Genomic DNA, 25,855 nt, shown 5'->3' on the forward strand with positions numbered 1-25,855 from the left:
GGAGATACCGGCAAAATTAATAAGACTAACTAGAATGACAATAAAAGACTCAACAGCAAAAGTTAAAACAAATGAGGGCGATACAAATGACATCAAAATAGAACTTGAAGTAAGACAAGGAGACAGTCTGTCAACGACAAACGACACTATTTAATATCGCTCTAGAAGGAGTAATTAGGGACACAGGGCTGAAAAAGACAATTATTCAAAGCTCAACACTGATCATAGGATATGCAGATGGACTGGGACTGGTAGCACGAGATAAAAAAAGACTAGAAGAGGCACTTTTAACCCTGGTAAGAGAAGCAAAGACGAGAGGACTAATAATCAATCAGAATAAAACAAAATATCTTATAAGCACACGAGACAATGTAAACAGAATAGCAGAAATAAAGATAGGTGAAAATACATTCCAGAGAGTAGATTGCTTCAAATACCTGGGGGTGATGGTGGACGGCAAAAACGGAAGGAGTATAGAGATAAACGACAGAATTAAAGCAGGTAATAGAGTATATTGGAAATATCACCAACTACTCAAGGACAAAAACCTGAGCAAAAAAAACAAAATCAAAAATATACACAGCAGCAATCAGATCAGTGATAGCCTATGGAGCAGAAGTAATGTGCCTTACGAAAAAAGACGAAGAAAAGTTAAAAATAATTGAGAGAAAAATTATAAGGATACATAGCCCAGTAAAGACAGAAACAGGGGAATATTGAAAGCTGATGAACTATGAAATAATAAATATAAATAAAGGAGAAGATATAGTAAAATTCATTAAAGCACAAAGCCTCAGATGGTTTGGGCACACACAAAGAAGAGGGGTAGAAGAACTGATCAGGAAGATAATGAACTGGAAACCAGTAAAAAATAGACCAAGAGGAAGACCAAAAATTAGATGGGAAGATCAACTGCTAGACGATATATCAAAGATGGAAATTGCAAACTGGAGAGAAGAGATTCAGGACCGGAGAGAGTGGAAGAAGATAGTAGAGAGGGCAAAAAAACATCACAACCTATGAACTAAGACCTAAAGGTAAAGCGGACTAATTTACCGCGTGAAATGGATTAAAAGAGCTCATATTTGAGCGAACTATACTCTAACAAGAGTGAACGGTCCATATAATAATTCCAGGTATGTACCTGTATAAATTACCCTCCTTGAAGTTGGTGTAAAAGGTATTCACCATTTATGTATTGTCTTTTGGAAGGATTACTAGAGAAAATCCAAATAAATTTTGAAAAAATGGCTGAAATCGCTGAAATTCTTGTAACAGATTCCGTAATGAGTGTACATGGGTGGTAAATGATTTTAAATTTCACTTAAAGAAAGTGCTAAAAAGTCTAAAACATTTATGGTACTGTTCTGCATCTGGTTTCCAGGTAACCTGTTATACCGACGGTTAGTTTTTTTAATATTTTGAGTAGTAACTATGTTGGTTATCAACAATTTGATGTCAAAAATGCACATTTTGCCATTTTTTGTCTACCAGTAAGAAGAAAAACATTTAAAACAAAATTTAAGATAACCGCATTGTAGAGCATGTAAAACAATTTAAACAAGGTTTTATAAATTTCGCCATACTTAATTGTTGCTTATAAAACTATAAATTAAGTCAGTTTAACGGTAATATAACTTATGTAAAAAATACAACTTATATCTCGATATTACGTGAAATAGCTCAAAGAAATGAGTAAAAATACACGGTTTTTATGACACTCAGTGTAACTACGTAACAATTGTTTTAGTTTCTATATGGACGGAATAACAAAATTTATGTAAATCTGACCATTTTTTTCTCAATTTAATTATTTATTGACAATTTAAATGAAAAATAGCCGATTTTAAGAATTTTCGTCTATAAGTTACAATGTTTTACCAAAAAACTGAAAAAAGAACCGATTAGTTTATTGAAATAGCCTTAAAATGAGTTGAAGTAAAATAGAATTGGAGCTTTGTTTATCAATAAACATTAACTATTCAAATTTATTTCTTACGTTTTAAGCTAACTACCTGAGGTACCCCTAAACCCTAAAAATGTCATCAAAACGACGATTTTGAAGCTCTTCCGACTGGATTAAAGAAGCTATTATCGATTCAAACAAAAGTTGTGTATTTTTAATTCTAAATTTCAACTATTTAATTAAAAATAAAGTGTTTCAGTTGAAAATTCAAAGTTGCTACACCCACCGCTTTCGCAGGCAGAATAAGAACCCTGCTATTGCATAAGTATATAGATTTTGAAAAACCATTAAAAAAGCATTCCAAAGTTTTTTCGATATGCCGTCTAGTTCTCGAGATATTTGACAATCGCCTTTCTGGACAGAGCCCTTAAATAATGTAAACATTCTTATTCAAGCTAGACATAAGCCGAGTGAGGGAGCTGACCGTGAAATTCATTTGCGATGTTTCCAAATTTACCTGATCTCGGGTTGTCTGCAAAATATATATTTACCATATATACAACGGATCGCGCGCGCTGCCCTCTACAGCGGATTTAGTGGAACCACTGCAATATAAAATTCACCAAAAGGGGTGCAAAATGAGGTCCAGACAAAAATCGATTTCCTTGTACCCTAACCATTGTTACATCGAGATATCACTATATACACGTGAATACAAGGTGAGATCCAAAATCGGATCTCGCCTTGCAAAACGGATCTCATCTTGTATAGCTTATGATACAAACGGATCTCGCCTTGATATGAAGACATATATATATATATATATATATATATATATATATATATATATATATATATATATATATATATATATATATATATATAAAAAATTATTAAAAAAATACAAAAATAATTATTTATTAGTAGAATTGTTTATTATATTAGTATTAGTTTTAGGATAAGATACGAAAAAATGACTAATAAAATAAAAAATAGTAAAATTGGCGAATGGATTTAGTGTCCGCAGTCATATAAACCCAAACAAACAACAAATTTTTCATCGGTTTTTTTAGATAGCAATGAAATTTTCGTTAAAGATTTCATTACTTGTCGGAAAGCTCGAAGCAAAGCCATAACAGCATCATGTCTGGATGATCACCAGGTTTCACATAATCTTTTAAGTGTTGGCGATGAATCCAAAGTAATAATAGTACATGGTACATCCCATCTTTTAATACTTGCATTAAAAAAACATACAATCTCTTAATTATATCGTAAAAAACAACTCCTGTACACCAGCAACGGCATCACTCAACACTAGGTTCACATTATTCAGATTATGGGATGCACAATTAATATAGGAAGCTGCTTTTTCAATGCTTTATGCGCCTTTGTACGCCTGAATATACACCACTCATAACGCTTGTACCATCATACCCCTTTCCCCGTTTCCTCTGCAGTTGTGTACCGAAAAGTGCTTTGACTGTATAGATTTTAAAATTTTATTTACAAGACCTTTGCACTTTGGTCTAACATGCGAATAAATCCCAAAAAACTTTCAAGAACTTCTGCTTTGGTAGGTAAATTATTTTCATAGCAAGTTATTTTTACGTACCGGAAAATAAAACTAATAGTAGGGGAGCAAATTATGCTAAATTTGCAGTTACTCGAGCGTTATGGGAACTTATTGGGTTGTGAAGATTAGGTCCTAAAACCAAAAAAAGTTAAGTAGAGTTTTGCAATTAAGTGGGGACTTTCCATTTTTTAATTTAATTTTCCATTTCCAACAATCGTTTTTCCCGATTAAATGTCTCGAATAAGAGATACTTATTTTTACGTAAGGAATCCAAATCTGTAATAAAAATGGGGGCTCTTATTTAATATTTTAAAGTAACCCCCCCCCATCACACATCAATGGGGGGTCGTGTTTGGCGTCATTCGATAGATTTTTGAAAAATATTTAACACGTTTATTTTGCAGTTTTTCGATGTGATGTTTATTTCGCGAAATATCGCGTGGTTCTTATTTAAAATTTTAAATTTACCCCCACCCCTCTCCGTGTCGGGTCGAGTTTGGTATCATTCGATAGGTTTTTAAAAAATATTGAAAAAGTATTTTTTAGTTTTTCGATCTGACGTTTATTTCTCGAAATATCCGCTTTTTTCTAATGAAACTTTGTGGCTCACCCATTTTCTTACGCCCTGCTCAAACCGTCAGATTTTTGAAATATACACTGTTCTGTATGTACTTAACTTACCTTATCTTAATCTGACGATTTAGAGTTTTTCTAAAGATAGAATTTTTTTTTGAGACCCTCTTAACGAACCCCCCTGTATTAAGATCTAAAATATGGAAGTGGTAAATTTACAAGGTTTCTGCCTATGTCATATTCTGACGCGCTCGAGTAACTGCAAAAAGCCCCGCTTGGGCTCCCCCACCATAAGCTGATCATGTTTTGAAATATCTTGGGTGGTATCAAGTTTGGGTGGTATCAGTTTCTTGAGCCAACAAATTTATAACTTCGTTTTGTAGTTGGGGGCTCAAGTAATTTGTTTTAAGTTTTTGTTTTTATCGATTAATTTAGCTAAAACAGAATCATATTTAGTTAGTAAAAGAACCACCGACAAAAAATTGCCTTCTTGGGATTCACTTTCATCTAAACTACCAATATGTTCACTAAACGCTAAATTGCAGCAGGAAAGAGTAAGAGTTACATCAATTACCTGCTTCATTACTTCCTTCCAAATTCCCTATTTTGATGCTTATTAGGGAAATATATTTTGATATCCTTTAAAAACAGTACAAGTATTGAGCATGAAGGCTTTAAGGGGCCCCTCCTAACGGGCCTGTCAGCTACGCCACTGAGTATATCCCAGATGAAGTGAATCTAATGATAGTCTAAGAGCTAGTGAACCCTCCGACTAACGGTCGTCCTGTAAGGCTAAAAATTTTTCTAGTGATAATTCATAGCACACCAAGGCTAAAAACCATGACGTGGCAGGCCTCAGCGGTGCACGTGTATCTACCAGGTGAATCGAAAAGTGCAAATTTAGGGGGTAAAATAAACTTTCTCCTGTAAGGTTTAAATTTAAGTATGTGTTTGATTAAGTCATTTAGAAGAAATGTGTACAATGACAGGCGATTCTGAAGAGCATAAGACCTTGCCAGGCGAGGGGAAAGATTAGCGGTTTTTCCTAAACTTATTCTTTTTGCATCGAACAATTTTTTTTAGGTTTTTTAGAAAAAATGAATGATTATTTTCTCCGTTTTTGATTATAACTTTAAAAGGATTCACTTTCGAGAAAAGTTGTACTGACATAAAAGTTGTGTAATTAAATTTCCTACAACATAGGATTGGTAAAAAATTTTAAAAATTGTCACCCTTGTCGCAAAATAGCAGTAATTGCGAAAAAACGATAAAAATACAAGTCTTCGCATTTTATGTTTGTCAACCATTTAAGCTAAACTTAGGACCTTCATATTTTACCCAGAAAAACTTTATGATATAATAAAACAATACTGTAAATTTCATTAAGATCGGTTTAATAGATTTGCAAAATAAATTTTGCAATCCAGCTTTCGCAAAAAAAAATTCATTATTTCAAAATGTTGCAAGACTGAAAATAAAGCAGATGGCAAGTTGAATATTTTTTAAATATAGAAGAATACTGTACCTTTCATCTGCAATTTGCAAAATTAAAATCGATTAACTACCACGGCGTCAGGAATTTTTTTAAATAAACATTAATTTTTGGTGCTACGCGCAGGACAGCGGTGTTCGATTCACACAAGTTGATTTCCACCAAAATTTCTTCCAATGTTTATCTAATATATTATTTTCTATTTTGTTTTATTTTAATATTTTAATTCCACAAAAATCAAACTAATTTTATTATTGTTTGTGAAATATTGTTTAATCAATTGCATACGTTTAAAAATAATAAACTTTTATTCTCTAAGTTAAAATTATATGAACAACGAAAATTTCTGCTAAAAAAAGTGTTATTTCAAAGGACGGGGTATGCGTTTTTATTTTGCAATAAACAAATTTATTTATTTATATCGAAATGTACTAAAAGCTAAAATTTATCAATCATTTTCAAAGATCATTGGAACGCAAAATCAGAGCAAACGTATCCGCTGTCCTGCACGCAGCACCAAAAATTAATGTTTATTTAAAAAAATCCTGACGCCGTTGTACTTAACCGATTTTAATTTTGCAAATTGCAAATGAAATGTACAGTATTCTTCTATTTGCAAAAAAAAATACAACTTGCTGACTGCTTTATTTTCAGTCCTGCAACATTTTGAAAAAATAATTTTTTTTGCGTAACTTGGATTGCAGAATTTATCTTGCAAAATTTATTACACTGATCTTAACGAAATTTATATTATTGTTTTATGTTATCATAAATTTTTTTGGGTAAAATATAAAGATCCTAAGTGTAGCATAAATGGTTGAAAGACATAAAATGCGAATACTTGTTTTTTATCGTTTTTCCGCAATTATTGCTATTTTGCAACAAGGGTGACAATTTTTAAAATTTTTAACTAATCCTATAATGCAAAAACTCAGAACTGGAAATAGTTACAACTTACGAATACCTGGGAAGTATCATTACTAACGACGGAAAAATAGACTGGGAAATAACAAATAGAGCAAAGAAATCAAACAAGTTATACTATGCCTTAGCTCCAATACTGGGGAAAAGAGAACTTGCAAGAGAGACAAAAATAAACATATTATATAACACAATAGTGATATCGACTGTGCTCTACGCAAGTGAAAACTGGACAGTTCTGGAAAAACATAAGAGCAGAATAAATGCAATGGAGATGAGACATTTAAGAAGGATAGTTGGAAAGACAAAATGGGATAGATTAAGCAACGAGACTATTAGGAGAATGGCCAACCAAGAACCAATAATGAATAAACTAAAAAAGAGACAAATGAATTGGTATGGGCATTTGATGACTATTAATGAGGATGCAACCCAACAGAATTACGAGAAGAATGCACGAAGCAAGGAACATTGCAAAAGGAAAAAAGAGGCAGACCAAGAAAAAAATGGATACAGCAAATAGTAGAGGCGAGAAAAGTTAAAGGAAAATCACTCGAGGAATTAAAAATAATGGCAGAAAACAGAAAATAATGGAAGAGATGGGTGAATGTAAATTAAAATAGCGATCCCAAATCCGACACCCTGATAGGGTACAAGGAAGGGGAGAAAGAAAGAAGAAAGAAAGAACTAATCCTATATTGTAGGAAATTTAATTATCCAACTTCTATGTCCCTGTACTTTTTCTCGAAAATGAATACTTTTACAGTTATAATCAAAAAACGAAGAAAAAAGTCGAGGTTTTCCTTCATTTTTTGACATTTTGATTATTTAAACAATGTTCCGGACATTTTTGAGTGGAAGGATAACTCAAATATTATTATATGAGTTATTTTCAAGCAATTTCTGCAAAAAAATATGAGTCACCTCTCAATATCCAAATGTACTAATATTTTTACAGATGCGCCCTGGTCTAAATGGACAAGAATCTACAGATATAAAGTGCTTCGCAATACTGCTAAAAGTAGAATATTTTAATCCTGAATATCTAACCTCTCATCTACAAGATAATGTACGGTGTACGATTATGCAGAAATGCATGGTACCTTAAGAAGAAGATAAATAATGTGTTTTAGTTTTAATACCGTATATATCGCGTAAATTTGGAGAAAAATATTTTAAAGCTAGTTTTAGGCATTTTATCTGGGTTAAACTTATTTCCAATTATTAATAGAACACCTTAAAAACTAATAATAGAACACTTACCCTCAGTGAAGATATCAACACATCAGTCGTAAATGTAATCTTCCCAACAACGATTAGGCTCAAATCAACATTCATTAAATTTTTAATTCGTCTTATCACTAAAATAGAACGGAGGTTATCACAACAGTGTTATCAAAAACTAACCATTAAATTATAAATTTTATGTAGCATTACCAGGGTTTGTGTTCTAACAAAACATCACACCCGCATCTTAAATGAGTAATACAGGTATGCCAGATTTACTTAAAAACATGTCAAGTACGTTCGACGATATTTAGTTAACAATTTAAAAAATGAAAAGAAGTATACTGTGTATTTTTAGTGAAACGGAAATTCTTTTTTATCGTTGTCACATTTTATCGTATTACCATAATACCTTATTAACCAACAGACTGTAACAGACTTGGTGATAAAAATTCATTGTACCTATTTACAGTATGATGAAAAATATGGAATAAATTCATTATTTTCTATATTAAAACACGTCCATTTTTGTTTTTCAAATGCCATCAATTATTGCTATATACCTATGTGTTAAACCTTACGCCATTAGTGTTGGCTTGGCCTAATGACGTAATCAACGATTTTTTTTTTAATACAAATCGAGGTCAAGTGACACCTAATTTGAGAGGTCTTCTAATCGGCTTTGCGATTATGTATTTTTAGAATATATATTTCTATAGAGTTAACAAAATTTTTGTACATATTTACGGTTAAGGGTATAGGCGCAAAATGTCGCCTGTCAAAATGTATAATGTATTTAAATGTATTGATTTTTTTCGAATCCTGAGAAAAGTAATAGGTATTTTTTTAAAATTTGAATGCAGAATGAAAGATTGAATCATTACCGAGGGTAGAAAGTCCCTGAAAACTTCTATGTTTATTTTAATACGTTACAGGGGTGAAAAGACAGGAGAAAATTTAGTGTGATTTTTAGTTATTTCAAATACATGTAGAATCTCATCCAAAAGAAACTTTTTATTTATTCTAAGGGATTTTTTACCCTCGGCAATGATGTAGTCTTACATTCTACCTTGAAATTTTTCAAAAATATTTCTTAGTTTTCTCAGGATTCGAAAAAAATGGATACATTTAAAACAAATTGAACATTTTGACAGGCGACACTTTGCGCCTAAGCCCCTAATGTAAAAGTATGAAATACATTCAATATTTCAGAAACAGACGACTTTATCTTAAAACTGCCAATTTTAGTTTTTTGAATAGTCATCGTCATCAATAATTGCTGTATACAGTGCGCGCATAAAGTATGGTAACATAAAGATATCTGGGACACCCCGTATCATATAGTACCAAAATATTGGTTATGTACCCATATTAGATTGGACCATTGACATATACGCTGTGAGCTCGTAGGTAGAGGGGATAATTACAAATTCGCGAGCGCCAGTAGTGACAAGTTTGTAAACCTTTACTGGAAATTTGCTTTATGACGTTCTGCATTAAGAGTTGCATATTATATCTTTTAAATGTCACACGAAAGTTGTTGTATTAAAGAGTGTCGAAATACTGGTTACAATAGTAACTGTGTATTCTACAACTTTCCTGTCGCTAAGCATAAGGTGATTCAACGACAAAAATGGATTGATGCAATTAGAAAAAAATTAGTAAACACAATTTTAATTTTAAAACGGTAGAAAAATTTGAGCTAAAGGTTCAGTTAGCACACTCTCGAATTTTGACGGTTTCAATTTTACAATCCAATCCTGAAACAAAATTTGAATGCGTGAAGATAACGACCAATCACAGCAAACGTAGGATGCCGTTAACTGTCATTCATAAGTTAATATTTAAGAAGTATTATACTATAATTATTATATTAAATTATTATATTAAATTAAATAAATCGTCAAAACGATAAGCAAAATCTTAAAAATAATCATAATGAATAATAAATTCTGTACTTACTGCTAATAATTATCGATTACAATCCAATTACTTCTTTACGTTGTAAATATTACACGATAAGAATTAAATAATAAGTTTGAAACAACTATTATTTGCTTTTCTACTGTCCTCTTTAAAATTCCGGCTGAAATAGGAACACTAGTCAACCGTTAGATGGCGATAGCAGCCATACCAGCGAAACTCACAGAGTATAGGCAACACTTTTTTCTTTCTAGAAAATTTCCGGTAAAAGTTATACTAGTAATCCTGTAGGTAGGTGGCGATACAAGCGAAGCTCGGAGCGGATAACAGGATTCCTCTTATATGTCATTGGATTGGACCAACTAATTAAAATTGTTTATTCTCGACATTGCCAAATGTATAGTTTCTGAATGATACGGATAATATGCGTATTTTTAAAAAATGGGACCACCCAAATATTTTAAAACGTTTTGTTACTGTTTTTTTATTGCCGATGCAACATATATAATCTGTTAATGGCCAACATTAACCATTATGAGCGTAGGAGCAAAATGTTGCGTCAATGTGTTTTAAATTCATTCATTGTTTTCGAATCCGGAGAAAACTAATTAGTATTTTTGAAAAATTTAAAAGCAGAATGAATGAAAGATTACATTATTACCGAGGAGAAAAAACTGAGGGAGGCCGATCCTGACTGTATGTCGGAACGGTGTGTTTATTTTGGCTCTACAAAATAGTTCAAATTAAGTGAGAATAAGTTTTCAAAATTTAACCAAACTTGGTGAAGTTATTAGTGATCAATTGAATCTCAACTTTCCAAATTTGTAAGTACAGTTTTACTGTAATTTCCACAGAAAACATCTAATTAGTATTTAACATTATTGTAAATTTTTATATCGAAATCTGCTTGACGTTAAACAAAAACATTTAATTACCATCGACCTGTGTGTCCACTCGGCTTTTTTCCCAGCCGGGGACAGGTCCGTACTTAGAAATGTTTAAAAATCGATCAATATGTCACAAAGCGGTGAAATAAATTTACCAGGAAATTCTCAAATGGATAATTCTACACCAAGAAGTTACTCTACCGCCCTTATTCAACAAAAACATCCCTCTAAGCGCCAGGCAATCATTTTTAATTCCATTGAAAATGCGAAAATACAAGATTACCTCCTCCCGCTGGGAAAAATCATCCATCCAAAAAATATACTATTCTGCTCTAGATTATCAAACAATAGAATATGTTTGTATTTATCATCTGAAAATATCGTAGAAAAATTCATGACTGAAAATAACGGCAACATTGTGGTTAACAATCAGATTATACAAGCTCGAAGGTATATAACTCCTTCCGAAAGAATTATTCTCTCTAATGTTTGTCCATCAATTCCTCATGATGTATTAATTAAAGAACTCGAGTCCATGGGACTTGTTATTCAATCTACAATGTCCTTTTTAAAAATTGGTGCACCGTTACCTGAATTTAGTCATATAATGAGCTTCAGAAGGCAAATCTTTATCAGCCCAACAGACCTCACAATTCCAGAATCGTTTTTAATCAACTACGATAATACTTCTTACAGAATATTCTTATCGAGTGGCAACTTGACATGTTACAACTGTAAACAAAATGGTCATACGGCAACTAACTGCAAAAACCCTATCAATCCAAACTCAAATCCTATCGCTTCGACCTCAGTAGAAAACATCCCAACATTCACTCCTCCAGAGTTATCAACCAGCATACCAGAACCTATCAATCCAAAACCAAATCCTATTGCTCCAACCACAGCAGAAAAAAACCCAATATTAAATCCTCCAGAAATATCAACCATCACACCAGCATCTGTTTCAATTCAATCAGCTAACCCAACTACAAACAATCAACTGAACCCCAAAGAAACTGAGAGCGAATCAACTACCTTACATATGAATATTGAGTCTTCACAAAATAGTTCAAAAAGAACGATTGACGATACCTTAAGTCCTCCCCCGCCACCTAATGATACCACTGATAAACCGATGTTTACCAATCCAGCAGAAATAGCACTTAATCCCAAGAAAAAGAAAAAACAAAATAAAGGAAAATCTCTAGAAGCATTCATAAACCAGCAGTCGCCACCATTTGTTCTAAGCTATGTTCAGATAACAGACCTATTCGAAAACATAAAGAGTTCACCCGATCCACTTATTACCGTTGAAAATTATACAGATAACTTTACAGCTCTCATCGATATGTTAAACAAAATATATCACTATACTCAAGACAGATCTACAAAGACCCGAAATACCAAATTAAGGAAAATTCTTCTAAAACACTTACAGATGCAAATCCCACAGGACCTAGTATCCGATACAGAAAGTGACTCCTCACAAACAAATCAATAAATAAATTTAATAAATTAAAATGGAGTTTAATAAATTAATACAGTGGAATATAAATGGCTATTTCAATAATTTACCTATGCTACAGATCATTCTTTCAGAACAAAATCCAGATTTTGTATGTTTACAAGAGACCAATTTTAAACCAAATCAAAATATAATCTTAAGAAACTATGTTTGTCATAATCAAATAAGACTTAACCAAAACATTGCTTGTGGCGGTGTATCAATTTTAATTAATAATTCATATGACTCGATAAGAATACCTCTAAATACTAACTTAGAGGCCATTGCTGTCACCGTTATTGGGAAAACTAATATAAACATTTGCAACATATATCTACCTCCTGGAGCAGTAATTTCCAGAAACGAACTAGAAGATCTTTTTAAACAAATTCCTACTCCTCGAATCATTTTGGGTGACCTAAACGCATATAATCACATCTGGGGATCAGCATATAAAGATCAACGGGGTACCGCCATTGAAGAAATTATAGATCATCTTAATTTGTCTCTCTTAAATGACGGAAGCCCGACTAGATTTAATATAAGAACTGGAGAAGCTACACCACTTGATCTAACAATATATGACAGTGATCTTTACCCACATTTGTCTTGGTATCCAATGCAGTACACATACAACAGTGACCATTATCCATTAATTATAGAAAACAATCAACATAAACGCACAACCCATTTCTCTCCCAAATGGAAAATAGATAAAGCCGATTGGAAGCATTTCGCCCAACATATAGAATCATATATAAACAAGTGCTCGACAACAATAATTAATGTCGAAGAATGTCTAGACAATTTGACCCAAATAATTATTAAGGCAGCTGAAAACTCAATCGGTAAAACAGCTCCAACGAAACATTCAACACCAGTTCCATGGTGGAACGAGTCTTGTAAAAAGGTCATTAGAGAAAGTAAAACTGCCTTTAATAAATATAAAAGAAATAAATCACTTGAAAACCAACTAGAATATAAGAGAACTCGAGCCATAACTAGATTGACAATAAAGACAGCTAAACGTCAATCCTGGATTGATTATGTTTCTAAAATAAACAGCTCTACTCCTATGAGTGACATATGGAAGAAGATAAAACAAATATCGGGAAAAAGTTTAAATTTAAAAATCAACTCACTAAATATTCAAGATAAGGTTATTACCTCCGACAACGAAATCGCAGAAGAAATGGCTAACACTTATAAACACAGATCTAGTAATACCCAGTATAACCAGAGCTTTATTACACTTAAGCAACATGAAGAACGTAATCTAATTAACTTCGATGAGATAGATAAAAGTCCTATAAACTCTCCTTTTTTAATGGAAGAATACAACGAAGCCCTTAACTCATTTAAAGATTCGGCAGCGGGACCTGATGATATTCCGGTAAAATTTATAAAAAATCTACCTTCAAACGCTCACCAGTACTTACTAAGGTTATTTAATTTAATCTGGACTCAACATAAATTTCCACCAAAATGGTCAGAATCTATTATTATACCAATTTTAAAACCAAACAATCCAAAAAGTAATCCAAATTCATATAGACCAATATCTTTGACATGTGCTATGGGTAAATTAATGGAAAAAATTGTAAATAAAAGGCTTTTATGGACTCTTGAGAATCGAAACCTAATCATTCCAAATCAAAGTGGTTTTCGTAGAAATCGATCAACAATAGACAATATTTTAGCATTAGAAAATGACATACTTGAAGCTTTTGCTGTCAATCAAAAATGCGTCGCTATATTTTTTGACATCAGGGGAGCCTATGATGTCACTTGGAAACACCTAATAGTCAAGAAACTACATAATTTAAATATCAGGGGACACTGCCTAGCGTTCATTAACAATTTCCTTACCAATAGATCATTCCAACTTAAAACTAATGGTATGCTATCACCAAAAACAAAACTAGAGAATGGTATTCCACAAGGATCAGTGTTAAGCCCTACACTTTTTTTAGTAGCAATAAATGATGTCCTAACCAATATGAACTTACCACTGAAAGGTCTCTTATACGCAGACGACCTTGTTATCTATGCGAGAAGTCAAAATATGGAAAACATCACGAATATGCTACAAACGTTCTTACATCAACTAGAGAAATGGTCGCAAAGTTGTGGGTTTCAATTTTCTACAGAAAAAACACAATTTATATTATTCTCAAAGAAAAGCTGCCCTAATCACCCTTCACTCTCACTATATAACAATTCGTTAGTTCGGAAAAATACTGTAAAATTTTTAGGAATGACATTCGACCAACATCTAAATTGGAAAGAACATATTAAGAAACTGGCAATCGAATGCCAAGGAAGACTTAATATCATTAAATCATTGTCAAAAAAAGACTGGGGAGCAGATAGACAAACTATGCTCTCTCTCTACAGAACTCTAATCAGATCTAAATTAGACTATGGCGCGATAGCATATTCATCGGCTAGAGTCTTCTCTTAAAATTTTAGATTCAATCCACAATACTGCACTCCGCATTGTCTTGGGAGCTTTCAGAACCACACCAATAGAAAGCCTGTATTGTGAAGCAGCTGAACCATCACTGTATTACAGAAGAATGTACTTAAAGTTAACCTATGCAATTAAATCAAATGCAAATCCTAATAACCACACCTTCAAATATGATCACCTTAACCGATTATCAACATTTTTCTCCAATAAACCACGTCTACACAAACCTTTCTACCACCGAATCAAAATGGATCTCTCATCTCTTAACACCACCTTACCTCCTTGCTATCCTGTTAGTTTTGAACCTGCTACGCCATGGAATTTGGGAGTACCAAAAATAATTACCACCTTAACTTCATTGGACAAACATACTACTAACCATAGTATAATACATCAAAATCTGCAAAACTTATTATCAAAGTATACAAACTTCTCTCAAATATATACAGATGCTTCAAAATCAACAGATGGCGTGGGAGCAGCAGTTATATCCTCTAATATGTGCCAAAAATATAAGTTGCCAATACACTGCAGTACTTTTAATGCAGAATTATATGCCATATACGGGGCACTGACATATATTATATCCTCACCAAATCAGAAATACATCGTTTTGACTGATTCACTAAGCTCACTACAATCCATAGGAAAAATATACCCAGAGAATTACATTCTGGGAAAAATAAAACAAAATCTGATCGAGATACAAAATCGTAATAAGGAGGTAATCTTCATCTGGATCCCGTCACATATTGGTATAAGAGGCAATGAAGAAGCAGATAAGTGTGCGCGTGAAGCCGTCAACTCAGCTGACTCTACTATCGTGCAATATGTGACAACTAGTGATGTTTCAAGTGTTATCAAATCGCGTATCCTAAGTGAGTGGCAAAACCGGTGGCAATTTTCAGTGTCCAATCTTTGGAATATTAAACCGAACATTAAACCATGGACATGTTTCCCCACCAAAAGAAGGGATCAAGTGAAATTTATTCGAAAAAAAATGAATTCATTTAAAACACATTGGCGCGAAAACTTCTCCTACGCCCTTAATATTTCAAAATTAGGAATTTTTTTAATATTAAATTTTAAAATTACATGTTTATATTGTCACTAAAACTGTATAAACAGAAAGCACTTAAAGAAAACAAAGTAAAGTGTTCAATATGACCACCTTGTCTTTGTAAACAGAAATCCATTCTGACTAAAAATTTATCTAAAACTTTTCTACTCATTTCCAGATAAATTAGTGCTATCTCTTTTGTAATTTTGTCATTCAGTTCTTGGATAGTCTGTGACCGATTTACATATAGTTTGCTTGTTAAATAACCCTTTAAAAATAATCTGGAGACAGGGCCTATTTTACCACTAGGCCAGTGAGGCACCTGCCTCGGGTCCGCATTTTAATGGGACCCGGAAAGATCATCAAAAATTTTTTATTGCAATAAAACAAGATAAATTTTCAAATTTGTCAACTGTGGTCTTAGAATCACATGAGCCACACTTTGAAAATCTTTCTACGTATCATCTACAGTAGAATCAGAGATAAATGTAAAGAAGACCAGGATGAAACACAATTTGGCTTCAGAAATGGACTGGGAACCCGGGTCGCACTCTTTGCACTAAATGTATTATTGCAGAAATATCAAGATCAAAGGAAAGACGTATTTGCTGTATTTATTGACTATGAGAAGGCCTTTGATCGAGTACAACATCACAAATTAATTAAAATATTAAAGGATTAAGGAGTTGATAGTCAAGATGTACGAATCATAGAAAAATTATACTGGCGTCAAACACCGACAGCTTGCATAAAAAGAAAATCAACAGAAATATGCAAAACACAAAGAGGTGTCAGACAGGGTTGTTTACTGTCCCCACTGTTATTCAATTTATATTCAGATAGAATATTTAAGGAAGCGCTCCATATTTTGGAATGGGGTGTGAAAGTTAATGGAATTCTGATAAATACAATCAGATATGCAGACGATACAGTTATTTTAAGTGATGATATGAATAGATTACAACACCTTTTAAATGCCATTGACACAGTGGGAAGAGAGTTTGGCCTAAACATAAACTGTTCAAAAACAAAATACATGGTATTTAGCCCTTTGGCCCATCAAGATTCACAGTTATGTATATGTTGATGGTCATATAATTCAAAGAGTACCCAATTTTAAATATCTTGGTTGCCATATTACTGAACAACTAGATCCAGATAAAGAGATAAAATGTAGAATCGAGATAGCCCGCACGACATTTTAAAAAATGAGTTCATTCTTCTGTAATGATAACTTGCAACTTAAACTTCGAAAGCGCATGATTAGATGTTATATTTGGTCAGTCCTCTTGTATGGTGTCGAAGCATGGACATTAAAAATATCGACCATTGATCGTTTGGAGGCCTTTGAAATGTGGCCGCACAGACGTACACTGAAAATACCATGGACGGCTACTCTGACAAGTGTGGCAGTCCTTAAGAGAGCAAATGCTGCCCGCGAGCTGCTTGATAACATCAAATATAGAAAGATGGCCTATTTTGGACACGTAGTAAGGGGAGACCGGTATAATATTCTTCAACTTATTATGATGGGTAAAATCGAAGGACGCAGAGGAATTGGTAAAAAGCAGGCCTCTTGGTTGAAGAATATCCGGGAGTGGACAGGAATAAAGAAAGCAGAACAACTATTTAGAATAGCTCGAGACAGAGACACTTTCGCCATGTTAATCGCCAATATCAAGAGGACTTGATAGGGCACGTTAAGAAGAAGAAGAAGGTCTTAGAACAATTAAAAAACTTGATATCAATATTAACTAATTAACTTAATTAATATTATTATTAAATTATATTTAGGGGCCCGAAAATTATGTAGTGCCTCGGGCCTGATTTGAAGTAAAATATGTTCTGTCTGGAGATGTCAAATCTGAGGATCTTGCTGGTCATTCGATAGCTCCTCCCCTTCCAATCCAATGATTTGGAAATATATTGTCGAGTAATTTCACAAACGCCTCGAAGATAATAAGAAGGTGCTTCATCTTGCTGAAACCAAATTGATCTATTCACGAGATAGTTATATCATCAGGAAAGAGTCCGGCTACTTCTGGAATTAACTCCAAATATCAAAATGCCCGCATTTTTCCTGTTGTGGTTCTATCCTAAAAATAAGGTCCAATAACGATAGTTTTACTAATAATTCCTGCCCACACATTGATCTTTTGTCGATACTGTGTATGTGCCTCCACAAATCAATGCAGATTTTCGTCTGACCAGTAGCTACGCTTTTGTTTATTTACCGTGCCATTTAAATGGAAAGTAGCCTTATCAGAAAAAAATAGTTGGTTAAAAAAATTAGGATTAGTGTTAAATATATATATAACATTATGCCACAGAACTCCATTCGGCGATCAGGATCATCTCCATTCAGTTCTTGTACCAATTATTGTGCTTTATAGGGATGCCATTTGTCTTTTTTCTAATCTTTATGAACAGTTTGACTGATTTGATTTTCGCTTGCAATTATTCTAGTACTTAGCCTTTTGAAGACCTTCAATCATCAACAACAGATGTATTTCTAATAGAATACCAGGTCGACCACTTTTTGGAAATTATCGTACACGCGTTCACTTTCCTCAAATTTATGAATAATTGACATAAAAAATGAACACTAAGGCCATCGGTATATAATTCGCAAATATTTTACGGCTATCCCTACTTTTTCTGTCCTCACACGGCAAATTACGTGTAATAAAATTCACACTGGTATGGATGTATAAACATTACTAGAATGTCATTCTAATTGACAATGTCATCATTAACTTTAAAAAGATGGCTTTTGAATGTTCTTGGAAAACTGTTATTTATATAATTGCAAATTATTAATTTAGTTTTGAAATATAAATATGAAAATTAATACAGAGAAAACAAAAACAATGATAATTTCAAATACTAAGAAGAGAAGACACACACAATAGAATTAAACGGAAAACAACAAGAGCAAGTGAAATATTTTAAATACCTAGGAGTAATAATCAAATCAAATGGTAAACAAGACATGGAAATAAACGAGAAAATGGGACGAACAGGAAGCTTATTTAACGCTATGAAAACAACATTTTTGGAGAAAAAAGAGATACCGGAGAAAGTAAAAACGGCAGTCGTTAAATCAGTAGTTAGACCAACAATCATGTATAGCAGAGAGACATGGACATTGACGGGGAGACAAAAATCCAGAGTCAATGCTACGGAAATGAGGTTCCTGAGGAAAATAGCAAACAGAAAGAGGACAGACAAAACCTAAAACTAGAACTAATAAATGAAAAAATAGTGGTGGGACATATTAGATGGTTCGGGCACGTGTATACAATGTCGAATGAGAGGCTAACAAAACAAGTGTTCGAAACAAGAGTGCAGGGGAAAAACAAAAGAGGAGTACCAAGAGTTATGGGGTAGATGAAATCAGAAAAGAAGTCGAGAAGAAGGGATTGACATTGGAAAGTGCAAGAAACCTAACGCAAGATCGGACAGCATGGAGACTACAATGCCAAACTCAACTCCACCAGCCTTACACCTAAAGGTAGAAAGGCTTAGGACTAAGTAGGACGTAAGTAAGTAATTTAGTTAATAAATGTGATAATTGTTTCACTAACTATGCATTCCGTGATTGTAATAATTTATATGTACAACAAAAACTAATACTCAATCGAGAAAAAAAGAAAAGTGTTAAAGTGATTTTTTAATAATATATTGTTACTATAGAACGCTTAAAATTATTTTGAACATCTTTAACAACAAAATACTTGGATTACAGGATATAATCCTGATGTATCCTGTGGTTGGATCTTCCATAAATACCTAATAAACAATAGGGCTTTTCATCGATTGTCATTTGTTTTAAGCTTCTGCCATGTGTCACAAAATATTTACGTCATACGTCTTTGGTTTGTATCATTGGTTATATCAGTAACGTATGACTAGATATATTAATATTATTTGACACATGTCGGAACACATGACTGTGAATGAAAAGCCCTATAAATACCTTTTTATTAAGTTCACGTCTTAAATTAATTATTTATCAAATATTTACATTATCAATATTATTTAATCAACAACTCAAAATATTCCCGATGCCATGTCAAATATTTAAAACATTTAAAACTGTCACTGTCTTGTCATCATATTCTATTTGACTCAGTGCGTTGTATGACAAAGATAGCGAATGTTCGATTTGGAAAATATCACCACGGACATGGTATCAATTTTTTTCGAATTCTGAAAAAACTAGTAAATGTTTTTAAAAAATTTAAACGCAGAATGAGAGCCGAAAGTCCCTTGGAATAAATAAAAAGTTTCTTTTGAATGAGATATTTAAAATTAAAAATCGCACTACATTTTCTCTTAGTTTTTCACCCCTGTAACTTATTAAAATATACATTATAGAAAGTTTCAGGGACTTTCGGCCCTCGGCAATAACGTAATTTTTCATTTCTGAGTTTAAATTTTTTAACAATACTTATTAGTTTTCTCAGGATTCGAAAAAAATTGATCCCCATTGGAATATCATTGCAGCCGAAAATACGTACCCATCCCCTTAAGAAAACTAAGGTGATATCAATTGTCAATTCGAAAAACCAGTGTGTACCTCAACCCTGCACAATAAATGGGCACATTTTAGAAGAGGTCAATAAATTTAAATACATGGGGTGTTGGATCAATAGCAGCCTAAATCCTGATCTAGAAATAAGATCGAGAATAAAACTCGAAATTCGACTACGTTTATCAAAATGACGTCTGGTCGACTCTTCTCTATGCACTTGAAACGTGGACCCTTAAAACAGCAGCCGTAAATATTGAAGGCCTTTGAAATGTGGATTTACCGGAGAATCCTCAAAATTTCATGAATATCGCATACCTCAAACGAAAAAGTGCTGCATAGAATAGGCAAGGAACGAGAACTTTTCAACGCAGTGAAAGTTAGAAAATAGTTATATGTATAACAAGGGAGGAAAGTGGTACTTTTCCTCCCGAGAATGAAGTTTACTGCCCGACGCGTAGCGGAGGGCAGTAATCATTCAAGGGAGGAAAAGGCACTTTACTCCCATGTTATACATATGGTTTTTCCACCTTCCTCAAATAACAAGTAATTTTTTCATTTTTACTTAATTTATTTATGTAACTAACCAACAAAATTTATTAGAACTAAAACTAACAAGTAGGTACAATATAACTGTCAACTGTCAAATATAAGTCAAATTATTAACGTAAACATTGTTAAATCAAAATAACAATTTACTGTTTTTTACCATTCTGCAAAATACACTGTGTTTTATAAATAAACGTTAAAACGTATAGATACTTACGTAATGGAAAATAGATTTTGTACAGGGCGTCAATAAGTTATATTTCATGAATGAAATACCATGACGTCACTTTTACTTTTCCTCCCTAGGGAGGAAAAATATTTTCCTCCCTAGGGAGGAAAAGTACAACTTTGCTCCCTACAATCAGGTCCGGAAAAGTATACTTTCGGTAGAGGTAGGTGGAAAACATCATATCTAGGCCACATACTGAGAAAGAGTACCTAAATACCAATATACTCAAAAAATTGTAAAGGGATATAGAGGGAAAGAGAGGACTAGGAAGAAAATGACTATCGGGGCTAAGAAACATCCGACAATAGACAGGGCTAAATTTTGAACACCTAATAAGAATAGCTGCAGACCAGAATTTGTAATTGTAGTAGCCAGCCATCATTGACGAGAGGACACTTTAAAAAGAAGAAGATGAATAATTTTAGATACAGTCCTACAAATCATGTCGCAAGTAAAACATACTCAAATGTCATACTTCTTTAGTATTATTACTTGTCACAACATCCTTTTAGTAATAATAATAATAAGATATTCATCACTGTTACGCCTATTTTCAAAAACTATCACAACATAACTTTGCCTTAAATACCTACTGCTTAGAATGATCTTTAAAATTATAGTCCAAAGAAATAAGATTTTTCTCGTGACACATCCCCCTCCAGGCCGAAACCAAATTTTTTGAGTAGTATGGACATCTATATTAATAACCTCTATGTATACTGCAGCCGATTTTGATGATATACATACATAGTTATAAACAAATGAAGATCAAAAAACGGTAAATTTTCGCTTTTTTCGTCTTTTACTAAAACATAAAGCATTCTAAACAAATTTGAGAATAAGAAACTCATAAACCATATAAAAGACTTCATCACTGAATATGTCTATCCTTGTTTATTACTTAGAAAATTGCAAAATAAGTTATCAATTTTAAGATTTTATAAATGTTCATAACTTTTAAGCTAGAACCTTCTTGTTACACGGAACACTGAGACTTCTTGTGCTTAAATTATATTTTAAATTTCAAAGCAAATGGTCAAACAGTTTAAAAGATATTTAATTTTTTTTTCCCAAATTCATTTTTTGCATCACTATAAGTCAGAAAATTATGAGGTTACACTAATACTTCGGACAGTTTATGAAAGAAGAACATTTATACTATTAACTTGATTAAAAAAAATGACAAAAAGTAATTTTAAACATTAAACATTGTAAAATTATTTTGCAAAAACATGTCGATTTTTGCTTACTTATAAACAATTAGAATAACTTTTTATCCGTTACCCGTACAAAAATTATTTTTTCATATTTGGAAAGACTAAATTTTTATACACATTTAGAAAGAAAAACAATGTCCTAGGACAATTAGGGACGAAGTTAGCGCCCCCTTTTTTTAATTCACATGTTCTTGCAAAATAAATTTGCAATATTTAGGATTATTTTTTGTCATTGTTTTTAATTTAATTAATAATATAAATCTTCTTCTTTCATAAACTATCCAAGGTATTACTGTAACTTCATCATTTTCTGACTAATAGTGTTGCAAAAAATAATAATTTGGGATAAACAAATTAAATAACTTTTAAATTATTTGACCAATTGCTTTGAAATTTAGGGTATGATTTAAGCACCACGAGTCTCAGTATTTCGTGTAATAAGAACGTTCTAGGTTAATTTTTACATAAGTTATGAATATTTAAAAAAACTCCAAATTTATGATTAATTTGGCAATTTTCTAAGCAACCAATAAGGATACACATATTTAGCGAACGCCATATTGAAGTTTTTTATACGATTTATGAGTTTCTTTTTCTCAAATTTGTTTAAAATGCTTAACTTTTTGGTAATAGACGAAAAAACGAAAATTTCCCTTTTTTTGATCTTCATTTGTTTATAATCTTTTATCTTCATATGTATATTATCAAAATCGGCTGCAGGAAACATATAGGTTATTATTAGAGATGTCCATACTACACAAAAAAATTAGTTTCGGCCTGGAGGGGGTTTTGTCACCAACAGGATATTTTTTTCCTTATTTCTCTGAACTATTAAGGAATTTTTTTATTTGGCAACGATGCGATACTTATGCAAATATTAAACCACTGCTTAGAATCTGACTTTATGTGTTAAATGGTGCATACTAAAAAAAGTCAAGGTTAATTGATCGTTAAGATAATATTGATACATATACAGGTGAGGTACTACTGATCCATGGTTTTTACGCTTGTTGATTATTGATATACAGAGCAAAATAAATACCGCAATTATTTTTTTTATGAGGCTCGCAAATTTGTTTAATAACCATTTTATTACGTACACTGGTTTTAAATATGTATTAGTTAATAATCATATGTGAGAATAAATCCTCTATTGTTTTATTTAATTTCTTTTCAACTTTTTGATCGAGAAAATGTGGCGGCACTTTCACAAAAAAATCAAGACATATACCTGGTGATCTCGGACTCGCAACGAAGGACAAGGGCGAGAATAAGAACCAGGCCCGGCCCCAGGGGTGGGCGAACTGGGCAGCCGCCCAGGGCGGAGAATTTAGGAGCGGCAAATTTTAGAGGACAGCCAATTTTTGAATTTGAAGAAATAATAAATTATGTTTTTAATATGATAAAAACCCAATATTATGAACAAGAGGGGCAAAAATGCAGCTGTAAGGGACGGGAAATTGACAACACCACCTTCTTCTTCATCGCATAATAATAGTGGGATCAGAACTTAATTAAATTCACTGAAAAAAAAATTATATAATAATTGGAAACATGTGGCTCAAGCTTTGTACAGCCACGCTAAGTCTCCAGCTGATCTACAGTCACAGCGACAGTGGTAGAACTAGCAATTAGACTAGATTCGGGCAAAACCATAGACGAAGAAATACAAAAAGTTCTAAATTCAGAAACTCGTCATTGGAGAAATGTACCTCATTGAAGGGCGATTCTGATAGACTTTTTCATCACAACAATGGTAATTTTTTAAAGCTTGTTGAGCTATTTGGCAAATTTGATTCTGTTTTACAAGAGCACATTAGGAGAACAACGATTGTTACTAACAAGCAGCATCACTACTTGAGAAAACGTATTCAAAACGAAATTATTCAGCTCCTCCATGACCAAATCAAAAATAAAATTTTAAACTTTTTGAAATCAGCAAAGTATCATAGCATAATTTTAGATTGTACACCTGATATTTCTGGGGTGGAACAGATGATTATTTTGTTGTACATTTTGTCGACTTAGGTTCCTGTTCACAAAGTGTTAAAATTGCAGAACATTTTTTTCGATTTGTACCTACACTGGAAACCACTGACTTGGGACTTACAAACGATATTTTGCAAGAACTAAATGAACTGAGAAAACCTTTGTAAGATATGAGAGGACAAGAGTATGATAATGGAGCAAACATGAAAGTGAAGAACTTTTTGTCCCATGTTCTAGCCATTCACCCAACTTAGTCGTGAACGATGCTACTAAAGCCGCATAGTTTGCAGTTTGTTTCTTTTCCTTAGTTACAAAAATTTACAACTTTTTCTCAGCATCTATTCATCGTTGGGCTATACTGAAAAATCATATATCTAGCATAACATTGAAACCTTTGTCCGCAAGTAGATGGTAACTAGATGATCATTGATGCAATTTTACTCCGATCAGATACCAAATTGAAGAAATCTACGATGCTCTTGTAGAAATCACTGTCAATAAAAACAGTGATAAAATGGTTGCTCATGAGGCAAATTGTTTGGCAAATCAAATCAGTGATTTTACTTTTCTTTACTCTGTGGTAATATGGCATGACATTTTACTTCACATCAACATAGTCAGGAAATCACTGCAGAGTATTGATATAGGAATGTATCAAGCTGTCAGTTTATTAGAAAAAAACGGAAAACCATTTTACGTTTCTCAGAAGTTATTTAAAATTCCAGGACTGTTTGACACACACACAAAAGAGACGCATGATTTATCAGATAAATGTTTTAAGCTATGTGATGCTTTTAGATTTAGATCTAAATTATGCTGATCTAAAAGATGAACTCAAAGTACTTTCCACGATTGTGAAGCCGAAGAGTACACCTCTATAGACCCTGAAAATGTTATTTTGAGGATTTTATTAACCTTACCAGTGACAGTGTCCTCTGGAGAGAAAAGCTTTTCAAAGCTAAAACTAATAAAAAATTACTTAAAATCAACTGTCCCAGGAACGTTTGAGAGCTCTAGCGACAATCTCTGTTGAACACGAAATACATAGCTAAGTCCCTGGATCTTGGAGAATTAATAAAAGACTTTTCCCGTGCCAACATAAGAAGAGCGCTACTTACTTAAAAAAGTAAGTGTGTAATTATTCATAATGATTAATTATTTATATGGGAAATAAGCCACAATTAAAATGAAAAAAATAATTTTATTAACGTTTCGACGCCCAAATCGGGTGCCGTTGTCAAAATACAAAATATTACTAAAATAAACTAAAGTGTTGTTGCTGAGCAAAAAAATTCTTCTAATAATTTATTTAATCTCACTCATTTATATTGGCAATTCAGACATATATTATACATTTTAAAGTAGAAGACTTTAAAATGATATTGCCAATATTTATGAGTTGCGTTCCTGGATATTTATGACGGATATTCTTGAGTTGGGGTTAATTTCATGTAATCGAATGAACTATCTTTCAGTAAGTCGTCCCAGGAACGCAACTCATAAATATTGGCAATATCATTTTAAAGTCTTCTACTTTAAAATGTATAATATATGTCTGAATTGCCAATATAAATGAGTGAGATTAAATAAATTATTAGAAGAATTTTTTTGCTCAGCAACAACACTTTAGTTTATTTTAGTAATATTTTGTATTTTGACAACGGCACCCGATTTGGGCGTCGAAACGTTAATAAAATTATTTTTTTCATTTTAATTGTGGCTTATTTCCCATATAAATAATTAATCATAAAAATGCCACAAGGAAATAGCTTCAGAACAACATTCATAATGATAG

General features: G+C 32.6%; 2 protein-coding genes across 7 annotated transcripts in view; one reads left to right on the forward strand and one right to left on the reverse strand.

Moving 5' to 3' along the window:
- LOC126881536 (adenylate cyclase type 8) overlaps window positions 1-25,855 on the forward strand; it is a 1,218,021-nt gene that overhangs the window by 1,039,190 nt on the left and 152,976 nt on the right. The gene's annotated exons all lie outside the window — the stretch shown is intronic.
- The window catches only part of LOC126881539 (uncharacterized), a 71,234-nt gene that overhangs the window by 18,022 nt on the left and 27,357 nt on the right, over window positions 1-25,855 (reverse strand). For 2 of the 5 annotated variants that reach the window (XM_050645873.1, XM_050645870.1), the window contains exons 1-2: window positions 7,906-8,041; window positions 7,732-7,829 (exon numbers count right to left, since the gene is read on the reverse strand). The exons of 1 other annotated variant lie outside the window; for it this stretch is intronic. The gene's annotated coding sequence lies outside the window, so the exon portion shown is untranslated. Of the gene's footprint in view, window positions 1-7,731; window positions 7,830-7,905; window positions 8,042-25,855 lie in introns of those variants that run through there. 2 more of the 5 variants (XM_050645869.1, XM_050645871.1) reach the window with 1 other exon arrangement.

Source organism: Diabrotica virgifera, chromosome 3 (assembly GCF_917563875.1).
Source record: "Diabrotica virgifera virgifera chromosome 3, PGI_DIABVI_V3a".
NCBI classification, from domain to species: Eukaryota; Metazoa; Arthropoda; class Insecta; order Coleoptera; family Chrysomelidae; genus Diabrotica; species Diabrotica virgifera.